Below are 22,878 nucleotides of genomic sequence, written 5' to 3'. Positions count from 1 at the left end.
CCAACAAAGTAACAGAATGCCACTAGCCGTCACCTTCAGCTCCCAACTAAAATCTCTCCAGCGCATCATGAAGGATCTACAACCTATCCTGAAGGACAATCCCTCACTCTCACAGATCCTGGGAGACAGGCCAGTCCTTGCTTAGACAGCCTGAAGCAAATACTCTCAGCAACCACACAACAAAAACACTAACCCAGGAACCTATCCTTGCAACAAAGCCTGTTGCCAACTCTGTCCACATATCTATTCAAGGGACATCATCATAGGACCTAATCACATCAGCCACACCATCAGAGGCTCGTTCACCTGCACATTTACCAATGTGATATGTGCCAGCAATGCCCCTCTACCATGTACATTGGCCAAACCGGACAGTCTCTATGCAAAAGAATAAATAGACACAAATCAGATGTCAAGAATTATAACATTCAAAAACCAGTCAGAGAACACTTCAACCTCCCTGGTCACTCAATTACAGACCTAAAAGTGGCAATTCTTCAACAAAAAAACTTCAAAAACAGACTCCAACGAAAAACTGCAGAACTGGAATTAATTTGCAAACTGGACACCATTAAATTAGGTTTGAATAAGGACTGGGAGTGGATGGGTCATTACACAAAGTACAAACTATTTCCCCATGCTAATTTTCCCCCGACTGTTACTCACACCTTCTTGCCAACTGTTTGAAATGGGCCATCCTGATTAACACTACAAAAGTTTTTTTTTTCCTCCTGCTGATAATAGCCCACCTTAATTGACTAGTCTTGTTAGAGTTAGTATGGCAACCCCCCTTTTTTTCATGTTCTCTGTACGTGTATATATATCTTCCTACTGTATTTTCCACTGCATGCATCTGATGAAATGGGCTTTAGCCTACGAAAGCTTATGCCCAGATAAATTTGTTAGTCTCTAAGGTGCCACAAGTACTCCTTGTTCTTTTTGCTGATACAGACTAGCACGGCTACCACTCTGAAACCCATCCTATTTGTACCGAATGTATCATTCTGGTATCTGAAGCTAGAAATATGAAGTATTACTCTGAAGTCCTATTGTAACTATGCAAAGTGTGAGCCATTAATGGTGGCTTGGAAACTTGATGGCTCCCATTAACTAGTACAATTGGTTCTGAATGGCTCTGTTTACTCAAAAACTTTCCTGGGTAGGTGCAGGCAAGCCGTGCAAGAATGGAGAATGAGGTCTTACAGTGACATGTGATCATGTCACCTGGTACTGGAATCCATCTTAAACCTGGTGCTTTTCCTTTTAGAAGGAAGCGTGGGAACCCAGAGAGAGAGAGAAAGGATTCCTGCCTTGTGCCAAAGATATAAAAAGGGATAGAAGAGAACAAAGGGGGCTGGAGTCATGAGAAATCCCCTAGTTACCACCTGAGCTGGAACTAACAACAACTGTATTGGGGAAAGGATTGGGCCCAGACTAAGAAGAAGTATAGTCTGTGAAAGAAGCTTATTGGAACATCTCTGGGGGTGAGATTTACCTGTATTCAGTTTCTTAAATGTTCTAGGCTTAGACTTGCGCGTTTTGTTTTATTTTGCTTGGTAACTTGCTTCGTTCTGTCTGTTATTACTTGAAACCACTTAAATCCTATTTTTTATACTTAATAAAATCACTTATTTATTATTAAACCCAGAGTAAGTGATTAATACCTGGCGGAGCAAACAGCTGCGCATCTCTCTCTATCAGTGTTATAGAGGGTGGACAATTTATGAGTTTACCCTGTATAAGCTTTAGAAAGTGTGAAACTGATTTATTTGGGGTTTGGATCCCATTGGGAGCTGGGTGTCTGCGTCCTGGAGATAGGAAACCTGCTGAGCAGTTTTGGTTGAAGTCTGCAGCTTTGGGGTCGTGGTTCAGACCCTGGGTCTGTGTTGCAGCGGAGTAGCGTGTCTGGCTAAACAAGACAGGTTCTGGAGTCCCAAGTTGGCAGGGAAAACAGGCTCAGAGGTAGTTTCAGCACGTCAGGTAACAGTCCCAAGGGGGTCTCTGTGACCAAACCCGTCACAATGGGATCCTTACAAGGCAAGATCAGGATATGCCCAATTTAGCCATGTTCCTAGTTCACTGGGATGTGAGACTGGTCAAGAAAGAAGTCCTCTAGAGAAAAAGCAGCCAAGCCAACACTGAAGGCACAAGTCCAGCCCAAACACACCCATCTCCACTCCTCAGGCGGAGCAAAGGAGCAGTAAGAGCTGCATTACCCTAGATCCATCTTCCCCTGCCGCTTCTTATCTCTGTCCCACTGGTGGGCCCTGCTCCCCAAACTGGAAATATCACATACGCTGGTGACTCCAGGTAAAGCAGCATGGGGCTGCTTAAAGCCACTTGCCTGCCCTACCGGTTCTGGAGATGGCCTCCGACACAGCCAACTGTCTGGGGAGCTCCAGTTTATAAGGCTGCAAAGCTCAGGCCATCATCCCACTAGGCCAAGGTTCTCTCCCCGGCTGTCGCAGCACCACTTTGGTCACAAGAGTACATGCAACCCAGCCCCAGCAGCACAGAGCCTTCTGATACAAGGAGGGAGCATTACCAAAGAGTGAAGGGGAAAAAGTCAGAAAACAGACAGGGAAAAGGGGAGGTGGTGCAGACTGTACTGGGGTAAGGGGATACAGAGAAGGGGGAGAGAAAGGATAGAACCCCTCCTGCCATCCATGATAAGAATAGAAAAAGGTTGTGAACCAGTGGCTTGGGTCTTGGTTTCCACTCTATAGGCCAGATCCTCAGCTGGTGTAAGCCAGCAAAGTGCCACCATAATCAATGCATGTAAGTTGCACCAGCTGAGGATCTGGCCTGTTATTTATATGTCGGCTACAGTCTGCTAGGATCAGCACTAACTGACACTGGTGTGGGGTCGGTGAATGGAGGGAAAACGAATATATGAATAAACCATTGTCGAGATACCACGCTGATGAGCACCTCACCAATGCATACAATACACTCCGTATTTTTAAGTCATTCACGATGCTTGTGGATTCTTCAGAACTACAACTCCCAGAAGGCGTTGGGGCTTCTTACAGCATCAGTGTCTGAACCTGCCTGGAGACAGGAGCCTATCTGTTGTGGTTAGGGGTTACACAGAGACTTTTGCTCTCCGTTCAGAACAGGCTGTCGCCTCACTGTTCTGTTACCATTTCTGCTGTCACTAGCTCAATGAGGGCTCTTTGACACCTAGAAAACTCAGCAGGATCCTAACAATACGGACTCTGGGTAGCTTCCTACAATCAGGAACAGGGGCAGGATCTCCGGAGGGATCCGCACATGCCCACCCGGCTCTCCGGATGGTCCCACTGCCTGCGTGTTCAAATACAGTAACAGACATTAATTATTCGGCATGGCCAGTGTGTCATTAGCAATTGCATCTACTAGAAATTTATGAACAAAGATTCCTCTGAATAGGTTAAATGCGCTTGTCCCCTGTGAGCACTAAGACCTAGTAAGCTTTGAAGTTTAAAGGTTAATTTTTGTTATCCTACTGCAAAAAAACAGCTATTTTAAAAAAGATGCATTTCCCCCATGTTCTCAAATCTCTAAACCAGCTCAATGGATTTTAATAAAACCCACCCTATCCCAGCCCTGCTCCCAGTCTCCTTTGGGCTGAGACACCATATGAGAAATTATAGCCCTGTGACAAAGTCGCGAAGAACCCCTGTTTGTAATTGTTTGGCTCCTTTAATCTACATTTCAGAGTGGCCACAGTGTCCCACAGAGACACTAGAACAGCTGCAGCTCAGGGCTGTGGAGTGAATAAGAGTTAAAACTACAAGGCTACCTACTTTTAGGTATATACTTTGTGAATCGTACGGGGGCGGGGAGGAGTTAAAAAAACCCTCAAAACTTTACTACAGTTTATCTTTAAAATTACAAGCATGCTTCTGCACCTAACTTCCACCTTGTGCTGTCAGTTACACCTGTGCAAAGTGGGTAACCATCAGCGCAGGCAAGCAGAGAATTTTATTTCATAGTATTTTGCGGATACTTTGCACAGGCACATGGGATGCCAGATGCCAAGGCAATGGAGAATCAGACCCACTGCATGAATTCAGGCCTGGATGTAGGCACTGCTAATAGCATCTAACCAGCAGTATACAAGACATGCTAAAAGTGATACCGAGCAGGCAAGAAATTCCTCCAGACTCTGAGGCCCAGTACAAGTTCATAGATTAAGGCTGGAAGGGACCACTGCGAACATTTTAGCCTGATCTCTTGCACAGCCATAGAATCTCATCCAGTGATTCCTGAAGCAATCCCAGTATGTTCCTGCTGACCTAGAGCACATCTTTTATAAGACAGCCAGATATTCAGGCCATTCCAACTCCAGCTCCAAAACTATTTATTTCTGTTCCTCATGAAGATGGCCGCTAACTCAGAGTTAATGAGACATTTTCAGATTGATGCCAGATGATAACATGCAGCATAAGTGACGGTATTAGGATAGATGGTTCCACATCACTTTTGGAAGCATGTGTGCACATACAAACCTCCTAACTGTGCTTGGGCACAGGAAGTTGAACGTGGGTATGTCACAGTCTCACTACCCTGCCTGTCTGCTCTGATCTTAGCGCAGGCGGGCAACGGATATGGACAAGAATTTGAGAGCAAGATCCTTGTCCATTTCAATCCTCCAGCCGTTCGAGAAAACCGAGCCGACAGGGAGAGAAGTGCACAGCACAGCGCAACGGTCTTGCCTGCCACCACAAGGAAACCAATTGCCTCAAGTTGAATAATAGGGCTTCATATCTTAACAGCGCTGCACAAAAACAAGCTAGTTAATATGTCACCTGGCAGAGCATTTAATGATTTAGCTTCCAAGTAAACACTTATTTTATAGGATAGACAGATTTTCAGCAGACAGGAGAACAGTGTGACAGAAAACAAAGTAGTGAGGCCTGCTATGATCTTGTCAGCACTCAATAGGCTAAGCAGGACTGGGCTGGGTTGATACCTAGATGCAAGAAGATGTCTAGGTATTGCAGGTAGTGGTGGTTGGGATTCAGTAGGTGGCGCTCTTCCCTCCAAGTCAGTTATGTCGCTGGCAGGTAGTAGCGGGTGCTCTTTCACAAAGGGAGTAAAAACAGATGTCCTGACCATTTGCGGTCTTTGCTGATCCAACAGCAGTTTTTTAAGAAGAGAGCCATTAATCCCAGTGTCCTGGCACAATTCCAGTCTGGACCATTCAATCTGGCCTGCCTGAATTTTCACATGGATACAGTATTCCTCACATCCCTTCCAAAGGCTCACGTGGTTTTGCTGTGCACCATTAACCAGGTGTTACGTGCTGTCCCAGAATCAGCTGCATTTCAGTGGTGAGTGAAGCAATTTATATCTTGATGTATAGATACCCACACAACATCAGCAAAGCGCTGCAGGATCCATTTGTATGGGAATGAGCATACACAGGCAAAATCATCATTACTTTGAAATGTAGGTAGAAAGATCCAATGTTCAGCTTGAGATTTCTGAGGTCAAATGTGATCATCTCAAGCTTTTCAGAAACAGCCTGCCAGTCCCAAAAGAAGCAAGACGCTGTCCTCCTCCCAAAGGCAATAAGAAACCCACCAAGAAGTCTCAGTGGCGATGGACTTGACCCTCTAAAAGCCCGAAGGGTGCTGCACAGGCCGCAGACACTCTCCTGTCCCACGGGAGCAGCTCTCCAGTCCCTACTGTTGTATTTAGGTGATTTAGAGTGAAAAGCACAGTGCCCCTGAGACAAACAACAAACCCCAGGGCCTGCTAATTACATCAATATAAAAGCACTATCTGGGCTGTCAAACATTGGCGCCATTGACAGGACAGCAATCCTCTGCGATGTAAAGGCAGGGGAAAAAATCCCTCTTGCTGCTGGTGACCCACTTCTCTGGATTGGATTCAATTTCCCTTCGGGTGCACTCTCCCTCTTCCAATCCAAAAACAGAGGCAGCTGCTCTTCCCCTGAGAGTGAGGAAATACACACACCCCACCCGCGCCATCCTTTAACTCAGGAACAATAAGCAGCTTTAGGGAGCCTCTGTGGCATTTTCCATCCACTAAGGCAAGAGCCTCTAATACGTGGGAGAGGCAAGAGTTATGCTCAGGCCCCTATCCCTGCCTTTGCTTCCTCGATAGTGATCAACAAACACTAGACAAGCATTGGCACTCCAGACTACCCAGGACTCAGTGTACTGGGAGCCTGTTCTGCTCCACCCCACCCCTTCTAGTCCAAGGCAAAGATGAAGACTCATATATAGTATAACCCAGGGATCGGCAATGTTTGGCACGCAGCCCTCCAGGGTAAGCCCCCTGGCAGGCCAGGCCGGTTTGTTTACCTGCTGCGTCCACAGGTTCGGCCAATCACAGCTCCCACTGGCTGCGGTTCACTGCTCCAAGCCAATGGGGGCTGCGGGAAGCGGCAGCCAGCAAATCCCTCAGCCCTCGGACTTACCCTGGTGGGCCACGTGCCAAACGTTGCCAATCCCTGGTATAACCTGATAGCCATATTCAATACACTCCAGCCTCACAGAGGTACATCCCATGGAGCTACATTTGGGATGGCAGGGGCAAGGAGGCGGATTAGTGAAAGAAAACCAAGGAGGACACCTTAACTCAGCAGCCTGAACTACATTACAAGCAGGATCTGCTTTGCCCAGGGGGATTCTCATAGCGAGGCCATGTTCACATGTCCTTGTCAGAGCCACGGTGCCCCTCATTCCATCGACCGGCTATTAGCTACTGCTAACGCCCAACACTACTAGCTTAGAGCACTCACTGTTCTGAACTCCATTCCTTTCCCTCTCCTCCCCAAGTGATACTGAGCCCTGATGCTAGCAGCTCAGAATGGTCCCATCTGCCCCCATGCATGGCAAGAGTTCATGATGGGACACAGAGGACTAAGCAGAGAAGGGAACAGGGTTTAGATGGAAAAGAAGAGAGGAAAAATGTCTATTCATTTTTTTCTAGCCTAACTTAAAATAACCACATGCCCCAAAAGCGAGGGGCCAGATCCTTAGCACGTGAGAGTTAGCTTCGCTCTACTGACTTCAGTGGACCTATGCCAATTTGCAGCAGCAACAGATCTGGCCTGCTCTCTCTCTAGGACAGGGCCGGCAACCTTTCAGAAGTGGTGTGCCGAGTCTTCATTTATTCACTCTAATTTAAGGTTTCGTGTGCCTGTAATACATTTTAACATTTTTAGAAGGTCTCTTTCTATAAGTCTTTAATATATAACTAAACTATTGTATGTAAAGTAAATACGGTTTTTAAAATGTTTAAGAAGCTTCATTTAAAATTAAATTAAAATGCAGAGCCCCCCGGACCAATGGCCACGACCTGGGCAGTGTGAGTACCACTGAAAATCAGCTCACGTGCCGCCTTTGGCACGCGTGCCATAGGTTGCCTACCCCTGCTCTAGGATATGAATATGGCTTGTGCTTGTAGGTGCCAATAACTCAGGGGAGAGGCACTGGCAACTCCTACCAGGATATCCCTCCCCAGTGATTTCAACAGTCTTGTATCAACAGAGGAGCAACCCAGCAAACTTACTCAAAGCCCTCTTGACAAAACCCAGTGAATTCTTTTCCACATGACAAAGCCAATTATACCATACATACTCCAGCCTGCCACAAGGACAAACAGTGCTGAGGTAACGCCGAGGGCTAGGCTTAAACTCCCAAAGCAGGAGGAATTCAGAGCAAAGATAAATGGTGTCCTCAGGACGCCCAAGTCTGGCGCACACAATCCAGTACGTACCATCACTCACGCCTGTCTGTGCACCAGGGATACCTGGCTGCCTACATGGGTCACTCCAGCACCTCAGTAACACAGACTTTAGCAGTATGCCAGACTCTTTTAGTGGTACTTCAAACTTTTCTATGGCTTAATATTTATTCAGATTTACAAAGACAACACGCACCTGGCACATCCTGGGCTCCCTCCTTAACTGTACAATAAGTCATCAGAATAGGGAAGACTGCTCTTCCCACCTCAAGGAATTGACCCCACCCCACCCACCCACCCACACACACATACATAAAAACCTACCACTGCAATCAAAGGCCTTTCAGCCCCCAAACATCTGGGGAGCAGTGGGGGACGGTGGGCCACCCCTTGTGTCCCAAAAGGCAAGAGATCAAGGCTCTGACAGAGGTTGAGTGAAGCATGAGAGACTTTTACTCATAAGGATCATTAGGATCTCATATGTACTCAGGGATTCCAAGTATCAGTTCAATACAGGGTAATGTTTACATCCCGAATGAAGTGGGGTGATGCAAGTCACTTTTCCCAATACATTACTGGACTCTTGATCCCTTAACATCGCAAGCCAGACTCGATCCTGGTCCCATGCCAGTCAATGGGAAAACTCCCATTGGCTTGAACAGTGCGTGATCACACTCAGACATAAACTAATCGATTATGCTGCTTATCGTGCCAGTGGGTCCCACAATGCAGCTGCAAAGGAAGTCACCCAGCAGACTCAGTGCAGCTGGTCCTCAGCATGCCTCAAGATGAAAGGAAAATGATTTCCTGGCCTTATAGATTTCTGTTACCATTTACAAAAACCACACCTAATGCGTACAATGAACAGATGGCAACCAGATTTTCCTTTAACACAACAGGCAACCCCTAGGAACTACAGGTCCCAACATGCACTGCTACACTGTGATCTGGTCACTCAGATTAATAAGTAACATTGCAACCTAGGATGCGTAAGACTCTTGGGGCCACCCTGTCTGTATTAAAAGGCAGCTCTGGTCTATACTTTGCCCAACCTAGCCTTAAGTCTCAGCACATTAATAGCAGGGCCTCTGGTAACTCCTGAACAAACCATTACTGTCTCCCACTATCAGTTGATAATATCCCTGTGCATGTGCAGTAGGTACATTAAGGAAAACCATTCATTATGTTTGGCTATTCACAGGCACTAGTGCATATCGCGGAGAAAAGCCTACAGAATATCAAGCACAAATGTATTCTCCTGTTGTAGAAATGAAAAAAAAAAAAAGGCATTTTCAAACACGCATGTATATAATCTTGTCTACCAGCTAGTACACAGGATAACCATTCCATGGAATTTGCTTTCAGGCTAAGCAAGGTGGAGGAGATGTAAAACTCAATTGTCTGAATGCAAGAAGGGCATATGAAAGTTATTTAAATAACAGAGGCTTTGGTTAGAGGAAAGAGCCCATTACATGCACTGTATCAGACTTACAGTGATGTATTTAAGTCTTATTTGCAGTATAGTAACACCGAGGGGTCACAAAGACAGATCTAAGTCCCTGAAGAGCTTACAATGTGAGACAGGTGACAACAGGTGGATACAATAAACAGGCAATAGCACCTAAACACTTGAACACATGACCCTGCTTCAGATAGTGACAGGAGTCCTGTTCTAGCAGTTACAGCATACAAATGGGAGGCAAGATTTCTGGGTTCTTTTTCTAGCTCTGCCACTGATTCACTGTTCAACCTCCAGGCAGTCATTTAACTAGACTGTGTCTCCGTTTCCTTGATATAACCTGACGTGAACAATACTTCCCTGTCTCTCAGTGGGATTGGGAGGCTAAATTCATCCCTGTTTGTGAAGCACTCAGGGACTGGAAAGCACCGCAGAAGTGCAAAGTGTTAATAAATAAATTCATTATATTGGGAGGGATTCACTAAGGTTCCACAGCATCTCTGTTTCTGCCCTGTAATCTTTTTTTTTTAAGCAATCTGGCTCCAATTATAAATAAAGTCAGAAATATTAAGGGGATAGGCATAATTTTAGGCTCATCATATGCACTATTATACAGCAATAATTACAACCACAACCTCAGCAGCGCTGCCCATTGGTCCCATATTTACTGGACTATATTCCTATATGGGACTGCATCCAGGTTTTCTTATCCATATTTTATCCTGGCTATTAAGAAGCTGTTCCCATCGATCTGAGGCAGTCCAGCTTTCAGAATGGATCTACTTTGCCAATCCAGCTAAAAATTCCTCTTCATGCAAGGTGACCAGGTGTTAGCAGAAGAGAGCCCAGTAGCTCTGCCCACTTTGTGGTTTGTTATAAAGAGCAGTCCCCTTGCTACACAGCACATCAGGGCCAGGTCCCTGAGCAGTAACAGGCGAGGTTGGGCAGGTAAGGGAGTGGTTGTTATTTACAAGAGGCAGAACAAACCACAGCAAAATACTGTGAGGAATAAAACGCACAGAAAGCACAGGGCCCAACAAGGAATCAGGTGAGTGTGAATTAGCAATAGCCAGCAAAAGCCAAGATTGTCAGTCCCAACTTCCAGAGGGCTTTAAAATGCTTCTGGGCCATTAGGAGAGTCAGTGAGTTTCAAGCAGCAAATATCTCACCCATCCTGCAACCTTCTCTCTCCCAGTTCATTTAGCTTTCATCTTATTTCAACAAGAGGAGAGAGTCTCCACTGCCCTGTCTGTAATGATCCAACCTGACATCCCCAGCTACACCACTGCCCCCTACACTCTATGGAACCATTCCCAGCCAGGACAGGACAACACCCCTATCAGGGTTTCCTCCCCACTCTGAACTCTAGGGTACAGACGTGGGGACCCCCATGAAAGACCCCTTAAGCTTATTTCTACCAGCTTAGGTTAAAAACTTCCCCAAGGCACAAATCTCTATTTGTCCTTGGTCTGAGGTATGCTGCCACCACCAAGTGATTTAACAAAGAACCAGGGAAAAGGACCACTTGGAGTTCCTCTTCCCCTACTGTCTCCTACACCCTATGGACCCATTCCCAGCCAGGACAGGACAACACCCCCGCCCCCCAACACACACACACACGCTGCCCCTTCACTCTCCATTCCCAGTTAGACATTTGGCGGCAGAGGGGCACTCCTAGATAGGCTCAGAGCAAGATACAGCTGCACTCTTCTCTCCTGGTTATTCCTACTTGGGTAAGAATGCTGGGGGATCCCCCTCTTTTGGCGGGGCTCAGAAAGCTAGATAGGCTGTAGAAGGGCTGCCCCCCATTTGCTGACTACTCCCTCCTTTTAGCCAATGGTTTTACAGAGAGGATCCCCTTTTCCCAGCTGTAGAAAACTCCATGGGGAGAGGACTCCCTGCCCCCTTCCTCTGCCTCCCCTCTAAACTCGCCCGGCTCCCTGGGGAGGGGGAACTCCACCGCCTGGCTCCATGGGGGGGGCGCTCCCTAGCGCCTCGTCGTCCCCTCCGCCGGCTCCAGAGAGGGGGCTCCCCGGCCCGGCTCCATGGGGGGGGACTCCCCAGCCCCTGCGCCCCTCCCTCGCGGGTGGCACTTACCTTTGGCGAGAGGCGGCTGGGCTGCAGCTCGCGTCCCCCGGGCCCCTCACTTTCCCCCGGGCAGAGTAACTTTGACCCTCTCCCTTCACGGCTCCCAGCTGCTTCGGAAACTGTTTCCTCTCCCTTCAATGAGAAGCTCAAGCGGAGCCTGCCCGGGAGTCCAGAAACCCGGCCTTACGCCAACTCCGTAGCGCAGCAACCTATAGAGGACCAAAGGGGCTACGTCGCGGAGACAGTGTAAGAGTCACGGTGAATCGCTCAGGAAGACTACAAGCCCCAGGGGGCTTTGCGAAGCCGGAGCGGAAGCCGCTGTGGAACGCGAAGCATTGTGGGAATTGTAGTCCGTTCGGGCACACTGCCACCCCCGACAGTGGGTTTGTTGAGGCCGCGGCTACAGCGCCGAACCCAGGAGGCCTCCTGGCCGCGGCGGTACATTGGGCTGAGGTGCCGGGGATGAGGAGCAGCGAGGATGGGAGCGGGGGACTGGAAGGTGGGAACTACAAGTCCCATAGTGCTCTGCGCTTGGGATGCAACTTCCTAGCTCAAGCTGCTGGGCACCTCCCCGCGCATTCACTTGGGGTTGCTGCTGCCCGCAGCTGCCCACGAGCGGCCTGCAGCGCTGCCCACCGCCGGCAGCGGGCGCTGCAGAGTCTGGCGGCTCAACGCCCACGCGACCCCCAAGAGCCGGCTCGCCCCGATCCCAGGGGCTCCGGCTAATGGGGCCAGTGGGCTCTGACTGCCCCCACCCCACACACCAGGGCTGAGGTGCAGCAGCAGAGCGATTTGCACGGGGCAGCCGCCAGCACAGAGCGGGTGGGGAACAGGCAGGGAAGGAGAGAAGGTGGCTGCATAGCTGTGCCGGGGGAAAGGGACACGTGTCCCGGTTATGGCCTGGTCCCCTGACCCCATCGCAGATGCTGAGCCAGATGTGACCCTATACTTCTACAGTACCTGTAATCCCAGACACTCAGCACTAGCCTAGCCCATTCCACCTGCGTGGCTCCAAGGGCTTTACAAAGTTGGGCATCCTTCACCCCCATTCTACAGCTAGAGAAAGCCAATGCACACTGAGTGTCAGAACCAACAGTGGAACTCAGGAGTCTTGGTGTCAAGTCCTGTTATAACCACTAGACCATGCTGCCTTTCAAAGCAACCCCCACCCAATACCTGGAAGAATCAATTCACTGCTGAAATGCAGCTACCTCTGGGCTGGAACACAGCACCTGGACCTGGTTTAAGACAGGAAGCTGTAGAAATTCTCTCCTCAATTCATTGGACCGTGTGGAGTCAGGAAAAAACAACAGAGTGCCAGCAGGAGCCCAAATTCAATCCTGTCCCAAGGTAAGGGCCTCTGCTTTGCATGTGGTTTATACTTTGAAAAAAATCAATACAAAGTAATAAGACTTTGCAGCTTTGCTGCAGCTTTAATCAAATTCCAAAGCACTTTACAGACTACCCCCTGCCAGGGAGCCGAAAGTTGTTATCCAATTTTTATTTACAGAAAAGGTAAGCAAGTTGCCCAAAGCCAGAACAATTTCTTAGCAAAATCCAAGAGTCTCCGCATTTAGTGCCCCACTTTTGCAATGAGTTCAGTCGTGCCAACTCTAGGCATTCAAACATCACTAGTCAGGCCCTTCAAAAAGTCAGAGGCTTTTTTTTCTTTTTAAATAAATAGGAGTTCTTTTTCTTTGCTTTCTCTCTTTTGAGCCTGTAAGGATCATGTTTTCAAGCTTTTCTCCACAACTGTGAAGACTAGAAACTTCCTTTTTAAAAAATGATAGCTCAGATTCTCACAGTCCCCGGACTCCAGGAGCACCAAGGAGCTGCAGGATTACTTCAAGAAGACACCAAATATGGAGACTTGTGATAAAATTGCAAGTATTGTCAATGCACAAGGGTTAGAACCTTTGACACTGCAGCAACAGGCATTTTAAATGAGGTAGCTAGACTTAGGGCTTGTCTACACAGTGTGAAAAAACACACCCCGGAACAATGCAAGATTCAGCACTGTAAAGCGCCAATGTAGACAGTGCACCAGCTCTCCGTGCTCCCAGCGCTGGTAGCTACGCCCCTCGTGGAGGTGGGTTTTTTAGAGCGCTGGGATTGCTCTCTCCCCGCGCTCTGCCGCAACTACGCAAGCCGCGTTAAAGTGCTGCTGCAGTGTAGACTAGCCCTTAGATTAGAATGCTGGCATCCACTCCCCTGTTCTAACCACTGAACCAGCCTGAACTGTCAATGGAAACCACACACAGCACGCAAGCAAGATTATCGTAGGTCAATCCCCCCAAAAATGCTACATCTGGGAATGTAGGGACTATACCTTTACCTGTGAAGACAACTGCCTTCAAAGTTGTGTACTACAGACTCCACTTGGTATGTCACGGTGTTCAATTAAATTACACACAAACACTTTCCAGCAATTTAGGCCTCACTTTTCACCTTTTAAAGTGTCCCATGGTCTGAGAAACGTAAATGTGAAAACCCTACTCATTCTAAATATCTACATCGCTTCCCTTTCCCTTTTTCTATTTAAACTATAAATCAACCAGTTTATTGCAGAGAAATTAAGAACAGAAATAGCCACTATTTTTGAAGGACATACCAAAATGGTAGTTAGTCACTGTTCTTATTTTGTCACAGAAATTAAAGTGGAAATCATTGTTCCCAGATGCTGATCCGCTAAGTAAGATGACTTGGCACAAGACATTAAACAAATTATTGTTGTTCAAACAAAAACAGCTTTGTTAATTCAGCTGGATTCAGAAGGAGGAGAGAAATCAATGTTTGTTAAAGGAAAAAGGACAGGCACTTATTTGGGGTAACATTATCTTTAGGCTTGCAAATAGTGGAGCCTTACAGAGAAAGGGACACATTTTCTGGTTATGGCCTGGTCACCCTTTGTTTTCTTTTTATACTTTTGCCCCCTTGGCCAGTGAAACTAAACCAGTCAGTTACATTTCAGTTTATAGTCAGCTTCACTTCCTGCTCCTAATGTCCTGCCTCAGCCCACCAAGCACAAGGCATAAAAATCCAAATAAAAGAAAAAAACACCCCACCACTCCAAAAAAATCCTCCCTGCGCCCACATTTAACTGAAGGGTCAAATCCCCAAGTAATCCACCCAAAGCCATCCCCGTACACCCCATCCCCACCCTTTTGAGGTTGTCTTTTAAAGAGATGCATGGAAACCTTGCAGATAAGGACAGATTTTGTTGGAGACTGGGATTGGTTTATTTCTTTGTCGCCATCTAAATTTGGGCCTTAAACTGACTTGACATGGGCCCCTTTAATGGGAATCTCTGCCAGGGGGACCCTAAGACACTGATGGCTGAATAACTTGGATTCATTTAAGTCCCTCTATTTCTGCGTATAAGATCCTGTGTGCCTAGCAGAACACTTGGCTCCTTGGAGAATCTGCATTCACAGCCCTGTGTTAAGCCTGATCTCTCAAGCTCATAGCAGCACACAAACCCTACCTGGTGGAACGCATCCTGGGGCTGGGGCTTGGAACTGCTCTGATGGAACCTTGTCCCATTCTCGTCAGCTGGGAGGAGGGGCACTGTCAGGTGGAGCATGTTTGTGTACTTCATGGGGGTATAATTTAGACTTCTCTCTCACACACACACCAATCAGTATAACAGGCCTCCAAAAACGAAGTGAGAGTTGAGCTGCTAGTTTTTTTCTTTCCACCCCAGATTGGTTTAATGGCTGAGACGGTGCCACCCACCTTCCTACCACCTGCTTGTGGTTTGGGACGCTGAGCCCAGACAAAGAAGGACAGTTACCGAACTACACACGTCAGGGAAAGCATCAGCAAACGAGGAGAAGGAGGAACAGCTAATTACTGCTCCACCAGGAAACAGATCCTGGGTGTATGGATACCTCACTGACTCCATTTCCACTGTACAGCATGCAGGGAAATGAGACCACTTGCATGGCCACTCACCCAGACAGGAGTCAGAGATACGGGAAACCACAGACATGGGGATGGTTAAGCAGAAGCAGGAGGTCACTGCTGGTGCAACTGATCCTGCAGCTTTATTCAGTTGTTTTGATACAGATCTATGGGGAGTTCCTGCCCCTCTCGGTCTCTTGTCCACCTTCCCTTCCCAATCCCTCACCTAGGGCCTCGCAATGCCAGACTCCACTGCTGGGCTTTCTATCCCCAGCTCTTGTCCCCCTGGAGTCTGAGGCCTGGTCTACGTGGGGACGGGAAGGTGAGCTAAGTCGGTCTAAGTTACACAACTTCAGCTACGAAATTTGCGTAGCTGAAGTCAACATACTTAGAGCTATTTACTGCAGTGTCTTCACTGCGGCAGGACAGCTGCTGCTGCTCCCGCATTGACTCCGCCTACGCTTCTCGGAGTCAAAGGGAGAGCGCTCAGAAGTCGATTTATTGCATCTTCACTAGAAGCAATAAATTGACCCCCGGTGGATCGATCACTCCGGAGGTAAGTGTAGACATGCCCTGAGTTTTAACAAGTATTGAAAAAGCTACAGTCACAACATAATGCAGCTCCACAGTGGGGCCCCACACGAGCCGCACTGCCCGCGGTGCACCTCGGAGACAGCCACAACATGGGCAGTAAGTGACCTTTGTGACTCTCTGGTCCTGAGAAGCACCTTAGAGCAGCCTCAGGGCTGCTCTAAATTGCCCCAGCTGCAAAGAGCTGTTCTGGTAACCTGGGACAGCCAAAGTGCAGCAGCATTCCTAGCCACTCCCCATTTCTCCTGGTCTACAGACTGTGGGCCACTGGAGCTGACACACGAGCTGCCTGCAATCTGGAGATTTCCTATGCCAGATGAATCCCCCAGACAGCTGGCTAAGCCAAATTTAATGTTGTTTGGCACTGGCAGAGTGGCACAAATTAGCCTTAGCATCCCAGGATCAGGCCCTTTTTCTTAAATTAACTGTAACCCATTCATCCCATTCCGTTGCTCCCATCTTCACTCCCTGCATTTGTCTAATTCCAACTGGAAGCTCTTAGGCGCAGGGGCTGTGCCTTTCTGTTTTTGCAAAGCACTGTGTAAACAGCTGGCACTTTTCAGAGACAACCAGCCTGATTCGCCACTGCCATGGGTGCAAAGGAGATGCAAAAGCAGACCCAGGGTGTACCATACTGCACGAATGTGAAGGACTGCACAAGGGATGGGGCAGTGATCCCCAATGGAGACCCATCCACCTCACTGGCGGCTCCACCTAGGGGATTTATGAAATGGAAGCAAAACTAGTTGTTTATTCCAGCTTTATGTAAAGCAGAGAGAACAGATGTGCTGTGTCTGAGCTCAGCCCACTCGGGATCAGAAGCTCCTCTTAGACAATCAATTATATCACATCCACTTAGAACCATACAGAGGGTTCTCTCAGCTCATCCCCAGCTCCCTCGCACCAGTGGGAAGCACGTCTCTTCGGGAAAACAATCCATCGCGCACTCCAGCCTCTCAGGAAGAGCAATCAGCAGCCTCTATTGAGTTTAATACCTTCGCATTTGCTGCACTTCACAGGGAACAATAATTAGAAAATTGTCACTTGAAGCCAACTCGGCCTTTCCCTTTAGCTGCAATGTTACCAATTAAAAGGGGTTAATAGTCAGCAATTTACACACATTAACGTTTATAATGCCCCCTGGAGGTAAATACTATCCCCATTTATAGATGGGGAAACTGAGGCACACAGCAGGGCAGGGACTTGCCTAAGGTCACACAGCAGGTTAGGGGAGAAGCTGGGAAAAGAACTCATATTGTCTGACTTTCCCCTCAACTTTGGTTCTGTGCTTAAACCACTAGGCCAGTGGTTCTCAACCAGGGGTCCGGGGCTCCCTGAGGGGCCACGAGCAAGTTTCAGGGGGTCCATGAAGCATGGCTGGTGTTAGACTTGCTAGGGCCCAGGGCAGAAAGCTAAAGCCCCGCTGTGCAGGCCTGCAGCCTGGAGCCCCAAACCCCACCACCCAGGGCTAAAACCAAAGCCTGAGCAACTTAGCTTCACGATGCCCCCTGTAGCATGGGGCCCCGGGCAATTGCCCTGCTTGCTACCCCCTAGTGCCAGCCCTGGCTTTTATATGCAGAAAACCAGTCGCTGTGTCACAGCTGGGCCGTGGAGTTTCTATAGCATGTTGGGGGGGCCTCAGAAAGAAAAAGGTTGAGAGCCCCTGCACGAGGCCACACTCCTGCTCCTGTCTGCACTGGTGAGGGTTCCAGAGCTGGAAGCTCCTGGGGGCGCTCACTGAGTGTTTGTACAGCGCCTGACACAGCGGGGTCCTGATCTCAGTTGGGTGCTGCTGTAACCAAGGATTGGAGTGATAATCGCCTGTGGGAGATGGACAGGGATCCATTGGCGGTTCTTACCCAATGCATGAGGCAAACTGGTTTGTTTGGCCTGGGGTTTCCTCCAGCAGACTGTTCTCATGCTGCCAGCTGCTCGCGCTCCGGCGGTGTAAGACTACACGGCATCTGACACGGCAATTGGCAGCACCTTCCATCATGCCTCCAACTTTGCCAGGCTCCCACGTGCCCCTCATCCCAGGGCCCAGTGCGGAACCTGCCTCTCACACCCGGTCGCCACTTCCCCCAAGGTCACTAAAAGCAAGAGAGGAAAAATCGTTAGTTGCTTACAGCTGGTGCAGCACATTGAGCAAACCCAGGGGAGAGGCACAGGACCAGGCAGGGGGCCTGAGAGGGGAGGGGTGAACTGGAAGCCATGCAGGCCTGGGTGGGAGGCAGACAGAGCCCTGCAGGAACCCAGGCTGCTGCTGCAAATTCAGAGTGAAATAGGGAAAGCCAGAAAGAGAGACGAATTTGCTGGGGAGGTTGGGTCTGAAATCCAATGGGGATATCCCAAGCACCCACCGCACTAACATCAGGGGTTCAAGCCCTTTTCTCTTCCCTCTTTGATGCCTGCTTTCCCTGTGCAATTCGTCTCCCCCATCCACATGACCCAGGCCGGCCCTACATGCCAGCATCGGCTCCTTGGCTGGGGCTGACAAGGGCAGGACCAACTTCCCTGCCCCTGCCATCCCTCAGCTATTTCCCTTTCCTTCCTCTCCCCCACCTGCAGCTGGACTCTTCCCACCTCTCAGCCCGTGGTCATTTCTGGTGCTTTTCTCTGATCTCTTTGGCAAAGAGGTGCCCAGCCCCGGTCACAGCATTCCCAGTGCAGCCCCACCAGAGTCATGGAGTCATCCCGTGCTCTGGGATGAGATCTCTCTGCATACACCCTCCCCAGATTTCAGCAGCCCTTTGTGCCTGCCGGACCTTTCAGCACCTGTTCAATCCGAGCTCTCCCTGTTGCCCCTCCGCTCCCTGCTGTAGGGAAGCAGGTGCATTACGGGATGCATGGATCAGGAGCTTGCCAGCACTCAAAGGAGAGCTGGTGGGACCATGCTGGAGCTGCAGAGCACTGCATATATGTTTATATCCTCTGGGCTTATCTGGGGAGGAGGAGCTATAGGGTTTTAACAACATTGCTGAGGCCACAGCTCAGAGCACCCAAGATCCTGATGCCAGGGGTGGGGAAGGGTGCAGGGAATGCCAAGGTCTCAGCCCACAAAGCTCTCATCTTCTCTCAGATAGCTCATTTTCCTGCATGCCATTCCCATCATGGTGGCACCTCAGAGCACCATGCCTGTGCCTCGCCGTGGAAACCCAGTATGAGCCACCAGCTGCAAAGAGGAGGTGCCACCCACCCCCAGAGGCTCCTTGCATCAAGTCTGCAGGGAGCTGGGGAAAAATACCCTGGCCTTGCTGCTGGAAGCCACAGGGCCCCCATGGCGGCTGTGGGGTATGCAGAGAAGGCTCCTTTGGAGCAGGAAGGGGGAGTGACCTCTGGCTCCTGGGCTCACAAAAGGCCCTTGAGGAGGAAGATCCAAGGGGCACACAGCTACCTAAGGGCTCCCTCTCCTCTGGCCAGGGCCCAGGGAGCGAGTACTTGGCTCTAGAGCCCACGGATCCAAGCTGGGTCTTACTGTCCAGCCTCATTAAGGGATACCAGCCAGAGTATTCCTCTCTTCAACCCACTCCCCTGCCCCTGGGCCTGGAGCTACAGCTGGGGAGAGCAGACATGTTTGGGAGGAACTCACCAGCTGACCAAAGCCTAGAAAATTGGGTTTGCAAAGTGCATAGGAGCTCCCCGGACCTCAGACAAGACCCAAAGACCTCCTGCTGGTGGGCAGAGCCCTGCCTTATAGAAAGCAGGAGATGGGAAGGCAGCGCAGCACTATATAAATGCTCCTGGCCTGCCCAGCCTTGCAATGGTGGGAGTGTGTCAGTCAGACAGACAGCTGGATGATTGTTGTTGCTAGTGTGGCCCCGTGTTTGACTTAGAGTCAGCTGCTGCAGTTGGGCAGATCTGGGTTTGCTGAGCCTTTGGGGAGGGCCAGTTGGATCGTAGCCAGGTCCCCACCATGCTCCACTCAGTAGCTGCCTCAGTGAAACACAGCCATGAGGGAGGATCCCAGTCTGTGTGTATCAATGGGATGTGGGGGGAGGGAGCAGCAGTCAGAATGGGAGGACCCTGCCCTTCCTCTAGGGCCCTTCCACTCAGTTTCCCACCCAGCACTAGGGATCCCTGGCCCCAGGGAAGGGAGGGATAAGGAGATTGACTGCAATGCAGAGGGAATAGCCCCTGGCTGGGGAGCCTGGACCCAGTGCAGGGAGGTGCCCTACATGGAGCTAGGCAGCCTCTCATTCCTTCCACCCCCCTAATATCCTAGTGAATTTGCTGCACCTCCTGGCCTCCCATCCTGCTGCAGCTGGGGGGCTTTGGGTCCCCATTGCCAGGAGCCCTCCCCTGCGCTCCCTAGCTGCATCACTCAGTGCCCCAGAGGCAGGGCTGGAAAGAGGGAGGTACCCAAGCCAGGCTCACCTGCTGCCCAGAGGTCTGTGGGGCGGGGGGGGGGGGAGTGAGCTGAGGGCTAGAGGGGACACGCCACTCTCAATACAGGATGAGCACTGAGCCTGGCTCCTCGCAGGGATGCTGAGTCAGTCCCAGCTGGGCTGGGGTGGCTCTGAGAGCAAGAGAAGGATGCTCGTTAGCCAGTTCTGTCCCCGCTTGGGGCTGACATGGCTTCGTGGGCCCAGCTGCGTTTGCCTTGGGATCATGCCAACTCCACAGGCGCTGCTCAGTCACTGCCAAGGGAGGCAAAGGCCCTGTGCTGCACACTGGGGATGTGGCAAACAGCCCAGGCCAGCTGCATGGGGGGCACGCTTGCCCTGCAGGAGCCAGAAACCACCCCACAGTAAGAAGCCACAACTGCAGCCACCCTACCCCCAGCTCACGTCTGACCCTCTGCAACTCTCCTCTGAATCGGAGAGGGCGCTGGGCTGGCAAGGAGAGGTTTTGAATTGTTGTAGCATCACCAACCCCAAACATTACAAAATCCCATGCTAGGCCCCGAAAATCATGAGATTCTGAAAATCGCATGATTAGGGCCCTACCAAATTCACAGCCAGGAAAAATGCATCACGGACCGTTAAATCTGGTCTCTACTGTGCAATCTGGTCTTTTGTGTGCTTTTACGCTATACTACACAGATTTCACGGGGGGAGACCAGCGTTTCTGAAACTGGGGGCTCTGACCCAAAAGGGAGTCGCAGGGGAGGTCGCAAGGTTATTTTAGGGGGGCCACAGTGTTGCCACCCTTACTTCTGCACTGCTGCCTTCAGAGCTGGGCGGCCGGCCAGCAGCCGCTGCTCTGCAGCTTCCCAGCTCTGAAGGCAGCGCCGCCGCCTGCAGCAGCGCAGAAGCAAGGGTAGCAGTACCACAATCCCTTGTGCCTCCCGCCCTGCCCCCAACTCCTTTTTGGGTCAGGACCCCTACAATTACAACACTGTGAAATTTCAGATTTAAATAGCTGAAATCACGAAATTTACGATTTTTAAAATCCTATGACCATGAAATTGACCCAAATGGACCATTGGTAGGGCCCTACACATGATTTTTAACCAAACAAACCATTTTGGGAGACGTTTATTTGCCTGCTGGGTTTTGGGGCTTTGGAGTCACATTTTCACATTTCTCTCTGCAAACAGAAGGGCTAGAAATTCAGGCCCAGATGCTCAAAAGTATTTAGGTACCTATCTCCATCAAAATCAATGGGAGTTAGGTGCCTAAATACTGTTTGGGCCTTTCTTGTATGAAAGCTGACATCCTCCAATAATCCTATGACTCCTGGAGCTGAGGCTTTAGGAAAACACCAAAGATCTTGAGAGTCTTGCTAAAATAGCAAAAGTTGGGAACACCACGTGCAGTGACTCTTGTGTCTTCTACTCTTTACACAACAAATAGATGTAAGCAGAGTCAGGATGAGCTCCACCCTGACATCTGGTGGTGAGGTGTGGCAAGTTGTGGAAAAGAACTTCAGGGGCCGATCTCATTTGCATAGGCACACCCACCCCGCCTAGAATGAGGCCATAGCTGCCCAAATGGTCACTTTGGCTGCTGTGAGATCCCAGTGGCTCTGTTATTGGGGCAGGAAGAATAAGTTGTTATTACCCTGATTATGGGAATCAAGGACAGTGGAACTGCACTTGGCCTTTTGTTATGATGGAGGGACTCGCCATCAACTAAGTAGCACTCGCTAGGCAAGGGACATGGGTTCCAAAACTCTGTGACTTGAGAGAGGCTGGGAATAGGTATTTATGCTTGGTAGTATGGGCCCTCTGGTGAGGGCCTTACATGTTAATTGCTCTGCCTTCTCTCTCCACTGTAGAATACCAGAGCTACTTTTGATTCCATTAGGAGTCTAGTTACAGACTGCTGAGCTGAGTTCACTTTGGGTTAATAGTGCACCAGTACTGAGGCTCCTGTACGACAAGCTGAAATCATGAAAGAGCTGAACTTACTAAGAGCTGAAATCACTGAGTGTTGTGTTAAGTAGTGGTGGAGCAGTTTGTGGGACGGCGAGTGGAGTGGCTGGCGGAGCAGAGCAGTTTGTTGGATGCCTAGAGCAGCCCATGGGGCAGCTGGCAGAACAGGGCCCCATGGAGAGGTGGGACCATCAGCTTTGGACCACATAAGGTGCCCCTTAACCCCCCCAATCTCCACCCAGGTTGGGAGGTAAAACTCTGCAGATAAACTTTTGAACTCTGGGGCTGCCCTGACCAGGGACAGAGATTTTTGGTCATTGGACTTTTTGGGACTTTAGGTGATTTTGGGTTGCTGGACTCAAGAACTAAAGGGAAAGGACATGCCCCAATTTGCTTGGGGTGGGTTTTTTGCTCATGGGTTGTGTTATGAATCCTGTTGGTGGTGTTTCCCCAACATAATGCCACATTGTTTCTCTCTGTTATTAAAAGGCTTTTTGTTAAACTCAGACTATGTGCTTGCGAGAGGGGAAGTATTGCCTCTTGGAGGCGCCCAGCGGGGGTGGAATATATTTGTCCCAGGTCACTGGGTGGGGGCTCGAGCCGGTTTTGCATTGTGTTATTGGAATGGAACCCCTAGATACTGAACCCGGCCCTTGTTGCTACCAACTCTGACAGGCAGAAGGGTTACCTATAAGATGGATAGTCCCAGGGGCATGGTGGGCACCAGGGAACCATGCTTACTGAACATACACATCATGCAAGGCCAAGCTGGCTCGCCTCTGGTGTCTTCATAGAATCATAGAATATCAGGGTTGGA

At 49.7% G+C, this 22,878-nt stretch overlaps 1 protein-coding gene and 1 long non-coding RNA gene across 3 annotated transcripts in view; one reads left to right on the top strand and one right to left on the bottom strand.

Moving 5' to 3' along the window:
- Window positions 1-11,502, bottom strand: part of CAPN15 (calpain 15) — a 95,704-nt gene extending 84,202 nt beyond the window's left edge. For both annotated transcript variants that reach the window (XM_048866762.2, XM_048866763.2), the window contains exon 1: window positions 11,261-11,502. The gene's annotated coding sequence lies outside the window, so the exon portion shown is untranslated. The remainder of the gene's footprint in view (window positions 1-11,260) is intronic.
- Window positions 11,503-11,832: 330 nt separating this feature from the next.
- On the top strand, window positions 11,833-19,110 carry LOC142073346 (uncharacterized). The gene is made up of 2 exons (XR_012670170.1): window positions 11,833-12,601; window positions 14,955-19,110. It is a non-coding gene; the product is annotated as an uncharacterized LOC142073346 (long non-coding RNA).
- Window positions 19,111-22,878: the final 3,768 nt, after the last annotated feature.

The sequence above is a fragment of the Caretta caretta genome, chromosome 10 (genome assembly GCF_965140235.1).
Source record: "Caretta caretta isolate rCarCar2 chromosome 10, rCarCar1.hap1, whole genome shotgun sequence".
NCBI lineage: Eukaryota > Metazoa > Chordata > Testudines > Cheloniidae > Caretta > Caretta caretta.
This window is presented reverse-complemented; position numbering and strand designations above follow the sequence as displayed.